The following is a 6,314-nucleotide window of genomic DNA, read 5'->3' as shown; positions in this document are numbered from 1 at the left end:
AGAGAGAGAGAAAGAGAGAGATGGAGAGAGGGAGAGAGGGAGAGAGGGATGCACGAGACGCGAAACGCTGCGTCGACGCTGTACTTTGCAGCTCTATGTCGGCGTCCTATCGGTGAGAAAGAGAGAAAGAGAGAGAGAGAGAGAGAGAGAGAGAGAGAGAAGGAGAGAAAGAGAGAGATGGTATGTGGAACACACTCACTCTCGATGGGTCACTCTCACTCTCTCGGGTGAGAGGGAAATTTGGCAGCTGTTTTAAAGCCGGCTAACTGGCGAAACTACCGTACGAGCGACCCCTTCCACGATTCTCCGTCTCTTTTTATTTCATGCACTGGGTTAACACGCTACTCTCCTCTTTCTCTTATTCTCTCGTTCCACCACTCTCTTTTTCTTTTTTTTCTTTTTTCCTTTTTCTCTTTTTTTTTCTCTTTTTTTTTATACGAGCTTTCGGGAGTTCGGCTTCATTTTCGCTCCACCGATTTGGTTTCTCTCTTTCGACAGCACTCGATTGTTTTCTGGTCGACCGATCGTTTTCGATCGCCAACGGCGTACTCAACGTCGCTTTTGTGAAAGATCGTTGTACTGGCTTACTCGTAGAAATCACGAAATGGACATACGTTTCGATGTATAAGTTTTAAGCAGACTTCGTTGCACCTAGGTTTAAACTAAAAAAGCAAATTCGTTTATGAAACTTTGTTTAGTAACATATATTTATCGGAATGCCTTTTGTTTTATCGCTTGTTCGTCACGATTTTGTATCAATTTGAATAATTAACGAACGGAAACGGCCGACTACGACTTGCGTTTATTAACAGACATTACTACTTCATTTTCCTGCCTATTCTTCTACACAATTTTTTTTTTTTTTTTTTCTTTTTTTTTTTTACAAAAAAAGAAGATTGTCGTATTTTACATAGACAGTATCGTACAATACTTAGCTATATTCCGAATTCTTTCGAAAAACAAAATCGATTCAATTTCACCTAATACGTTTTTTTTATCACTTTTTAAATCCATATACTTACGTATGCAATCTAAGACGCAAGTTTCCATCCACTTTCGAATTCGCGTACGCATTAGATCTAGCAAAAGCTTTTTAATTCCCAATGTGCGGTGATGACTTCATCGGGAAAAAAATTGAAAGGTTTTTATTAAGATCAAAAGAAAAAAAATGATTAATAACATTGTTCATTAAATTTCTATAGAGATCTAATAAAGAAATAAATATTAACGAATAAACGTTTCGATATTACGATTTAAAACAATTAATTCGTATATAAATTTAGAGAGAACGGTGGTTATCGTCGAAAAACCGTCGACAGAGGCGAGTTACGAGCGACGAAAAGTTTGCACGCGTTTGCACGCACGTTGCATCGCCGGCGGATGTGGTACACACACGTGCATCTACAGACATACACGCATAACACGCCGCCATACATAAAAACGTATACCACAGAAACTCTGCAAGTTGGTCGAGTGCACTGGTCGAATGCATGTATGCGTGCGCATCGTTCTCTTCCTCTACATTCTCATATGCACATAGAAAGAGAGAGAGAGAGAGAGAGAGAGAGAGAGAGAGAGAGAGAGAAAGAAAGAGAAGGTGAACGTCGTGTCTCTTCGTCGGTAAGCTGCGAAACCGGCCGAACATGTAGCTTTTTTGCCACACTGACCTGGGTTAACTTGGAGTACAGTGCCGAATAATAAAACGCCCGGAACCACCGATTCCCCTTCTCTCTTTCGTTCTTCTTCGCTGTATACACACGTATATATATATATATATATATATATATATATATATATATATATATATGAATTTATATAGTACATGTATATGCGCGGAAAAAGAAAGAAAGAGTGCAGAGTGTGCCGTTCATGCACGAAAGAACTCGGTCCGCCCTCCAGCCAAATATAAACTCGTCTGTCCCTGTCCTTCCTTCCTTCATTCTCTTTCTCGTTCACTCTCTTTCCCTATCGGTGACTACGTGCATCGCTCACAGATAAAGCGGTTTAAATATATGTGTGCGTGTACGTGCGTGTGTGTAGGTGTGTGCATGTGTGTGTGTGTGTGTGTGCAGTAAAATGCACCGAGTGGCACACAAACGATCGAGGAACCGAGGGCAGGGCCACGGTCAGCCGAAAATAGGGCCGCGCCCCGTTCACTCTCTCTTTCTCTTTCCTCTTTTCCTTCGTCTTTCTCTGCCTCTAGCTATCTATCCCTTTCTTGTTTACTCACTCACTCGTTCGTTCATTCTTTCGTTCTTTCGTTCTTTCGTTCGTTCGTTCGTTCGTTCGTTCGTTCGTTCGTTCGTTCGTTCGTTCGTTCGTTCGTTCGTTCGTTCGTTCGTTCGTTCGTTCGTTCGTTCGTCGTTCGTTCGTTCGCTTGCTCGCTCGTTCGCTCGCTCGCTCGCTCGCCTCATTGAGTTTCAATGGCTCCGAGTTCTATATGAAGCTACAGGCTGATTCACGCGCTACGGATATGGGAGAAGCTGAATATTCGGCCGAGATAATGAACGTGAGCGTAGGCGGTACGTAGAGTTTTATTTGACGAAAGCCGATTCGTGAAGAGAAAAAGATGGAGAAGAAAGGATTTAGATATGTCAATCCATTAAGTTTAGATTGAGTCTCATTTATTATTTAGATATCTGAAATAGTAAGTTCTAAAAAAGTAGAAATATCGAAGCGTTAAGTCCAACGATGACTTATTATTTATTGATATTAAACCTAAATAAATCCATCGAAAAAGTTTCGTTCGTTCCGCTTAAAAAAATTTCTTTCCGGCTTAAAAATAACGATGCATCGAGCGTAATAATTAATAATATGAAAAGATATTCACCGTTGTTTTATACGTAATACAAAAAAAAAATCCCTTAAAGGAATTGTGCATTAGAGGATTAAAGCGAGTGAGCTCGGAATAGAAAAATTTTCATAAAAACGACAAACAATCGAAACGATTTCGAAGTCGATCGTTGCACTGACTCATCTACAAAGCACAAGTGACTCGGTGTACGCTCTTTTCTTCGATAACAATCGACGGAATGGCGTCTCTTCTATCGCGATACGCAAACTCGAACGCACTATCGAAAGCCACCGAGGACGGAAAAGAATTTTTACCTTGCTTTTTCGCGAACGCACGCGAGCGCGCCTTTATGAAATCTATCTTATCCGACGATATCGGGATCCGATGGAAAAACGATTTCGTGAGCGACGATAACGCGAAAAACGCTCTGGAGATTAATATCGTCGCATTTTCTCGGAAAAACCTCCCGAATCCTTAATAACTGAAAACCGTCGATATTGAAAGCGCGAGATATGAATTTTGCTGCTTGGAGATCCAATAAAATCTAGGATTAATAGGAAATAGTTTCATATTCCTTTCTTCCTCCCTCCTTTCATTTTTCATTCGACGATCATCAATTATATTTCATAATCAACATATTTATCATTAATCATCGAATAATCATTACTCCAATTTAACCCCTTCCCCTTTGTAATAAAACATTACGATTCGTTAAATAATTATTTTCAACGAATTTAATAAATAACGTTCGATATCACGCTTATATTTTCAATGATAATTATCATCTCGACTAGGATTCAGTTTAAATTACAAAGTCAATCGACGTTTAAAACGTAATCATATCAAGTTAATTCGCATACGTTTCTGTGTCGTACACATTTGAAATATTTTACACGACAGCTCTCGGATACAGACGGGTACGTGTGCATTCGTGTATGCGCGAGTGCGTACTCCTTCCAAACGTACCTTTCTTTTATAAGAATACAAATGTCAATATATTCATGGAAAAATGACCTAAAAATCATATTATCTAGTCGCCTTAATCGCATCGTTTTATTATACCTCGTATATAGACGTAAGTAGGAATTCGCGTATATAGGACAAAACGTTTCTAGTGGCTAACGGCACGTTGCCTTATTCTATCGTCTTTCAAACAGCTTTAGAAACTAAAGAACAGATCCTCTTTAAGATTTATTTTATCTTTCTCGATCTTTCTTTGATCCGAAACTCGAAATTCGCTCAAAGACTCTTATCGAGTAATTTCATGGAAAAAAAAAAAAGAGAGAAAGAAAGAAAGAAAAAAAAAAACACACAAATCTTCTCTAATTTGTCCCGCGATAATAAACTTGTTACTCGAGTACTCACCAAATTCAAATATCTTCCAAACAATGTCGATTATCGCCGGAGTTATCCAATAACCGATCGTTATCCACTCTTGGCTGGTAGAATAATCACTCTTACTATTGTCTAAAGTTCCAGACGATCCACAAAAATTCGATCCGAGGACACGCACCACGTCGTTGCGACGCTAGGATTATTATCAAAAATTCACTTATCAGAATAATTAAAAGAGGTAACGAATAATAAAAGGCGAAAAAAAGAAAATGCAAAAAATTTCTTTTCGGACAAGCAAAGAACTTGGTTGAAATCAAGAAAGAGTAAGAATCAAAAGATATGAAAGGAGGTTTAACGATCAGGGTAACGCGGTTAGACTTGGATCGTTTAACGAGTCGAGATCAAGGTGATCTTATAGACGAGCTCGCACACGTTTTCGATTCACCGATATTCGTACGAATCCTTTCGCGATAGGTCGCGAGAGCCTCGATTTACGCGCTATTCCGATGCTTTTTATCGATGCGACGTGCCTGCGTCGTTGCATTCGGACGAGGAGAGAGAGAGAGAGAGAGAGAGAGAGAGGGAACGTGAGAAAGAGAGAGAGAGAGAGAGAGAGAGAGAGAGAGAGAGAGAGATGCAGATAGGCCGCGAGCTCGCTTCAATGACGCAAACCGAATCTCTTCTCGTTCCGAGTCGACTAGTGTTTCGCGTTTAATACGAACAAAAAAAATAACAAAACAAAAGAAGAAAGAGATAGAAAAAATCGCATTGTTCTTTCGAAATTCTGAAGCGAAGCTTTATCTATTTTAAAAAACGATAAAAATAATCTTTTTTTTTTTAATGCGATGAAAATGAGAGAAAGAACGGCGATGGTCTCTCTGTCTCTCTCTTCTCTCTCTATTTTTTTCACACACATGCAAAAATGTTGAAAGATCGAATCGTTTAATTTGCTCCATGACAAAAAGTATGGCAGCTGTAACAATCGAGAACACTTGTTCTTATTTTTTTTTCGCGTGATAACATTTTACGCGCAGGCGTAGTAAGGAGCGGGAATTTTGAGAAAAATGCGTCACTGTCTCTCTCTCTCTCTCTCTCTTGCTCTCTCGTTCGACCTGTGTATCTTTGTCCTTTTTTCTCACACTCTTGCAGAACTTGCAGAAATCATGTTCACCTTTTTTTACCGGACCATGAAGAATCGAATATATTTCCAATGTTCACAATAATCACGATTATACATATATAATCATTATTATACGTATTTGTATAAACACGATTACATATATATGTATATATGTATATATAGATATATCTAGCACGAGGAAAAATAAAATTTGAAAATAAAATAAAAAAATAGAGAAATAGAAGAAGAAGATCGTTCGATCGCACGGAATACGATCTAAAACGTTTCTCGGATCGGTCTTTTCACTCGTCGCACGATCGCGAGGAACGATGTCGCACGCGCGAGCACTCGTCGCACGATGCAGCGGCACCTCCTCCTCCTCCTCCTCCTCCTCCTCCTTCTCCTCTTCCTCCTCTTCCTCCTCTTCCTCCTTCTCCACCTCCACCTTCTCCCTTTCCTCCTCTTCGAGCAACGTCGCCACTACCTCCACCACTACCGTCCTTACCCCCCTCTGCCCTTCCCCACCTCTTCCTCCTTCTTCTTCTCTTCCTCCTTCTCCTCCGCCGCCACCTCTTCTTCGTAGCCGTTCGAACGACGACGTCGAAGCGACGATATTTAGTCTCTATGAAAATGGACGCGTTAAGGCTCGCGCCAACCAAGTGTGAGAGAGAGAAAAAGAGATAGATAGAGAGAGGGAGAGAGAGAGAGAGAGAGAGAGAGAAAGAGCAGCGGGGCAGGGGGATAGAGAGATAGAGATAGAAACACACAGCCACGTCGAAAGTGCAGTTTAAGTGCTGTTCGCAAAGCTGATCCGGCAGCTTTGCTTAAAGTGTCTTCGTTTCGGTGACTCGGACAACATGTTGTTTCGTACTGCCCGTCTGCACGTATCGTGCATCCAGATAACAGCGTCGATTCACTAGCTCACCTCGTTCTCGGCTACAGGACGATTCAAATTTACCGCTCCAACGCGATGCAGTATAGATTCAAATTTTTTCTAAGATAAGGATTGTCTTACGAACGTATAAGGCGATTTGAAAATAACATACATTCGGACATTAATCACTT

At 40.4% G+C, this 6,314-nt stretch overlaps 1 long non-coding RNA gene across 1 annotated transcript in view; it reads right to left on the bottom strand.

Annotated features, from left to right (window-relative positions):
• LOC122635640 overlaps nt 1-5,610 on the bottom strand; it is a 14,658-nt gene extending 9,048 nt beyond the window's left edge. The window contains exon 1 of the long non-coding RNA XR_006328718.1: nt 4,156-5,610. This is a non-coding gene — a long non-coding RNA (uncharacterized LOC122635640). The remainder of the gene's footprint in view (nt 1-4,155) is intronic.
• Between the last annotated feature and the right edge of the window lie 704 nt (nt 5,611-6,314).

This window comes from Vespula pensylvanica, chromosome 18 (assembly GCF_014466175.1).
Source record: "Vespula pensylvanica isolate Volc-1 chromosome 18, ASM1446617v1, whole genome shotgun sequence".
Classification (NCBI taxonomy): Eukaryota; Metazoa; Arthropoda; class Insecta; order Hymenoptera; family Vespidae; genus Vespula; species Vespula pensylvanica.
Note: the sequence above shows the minus strand (reverse complement) of the source record. Positions and strands in the feature narration are given on the sequence as shown.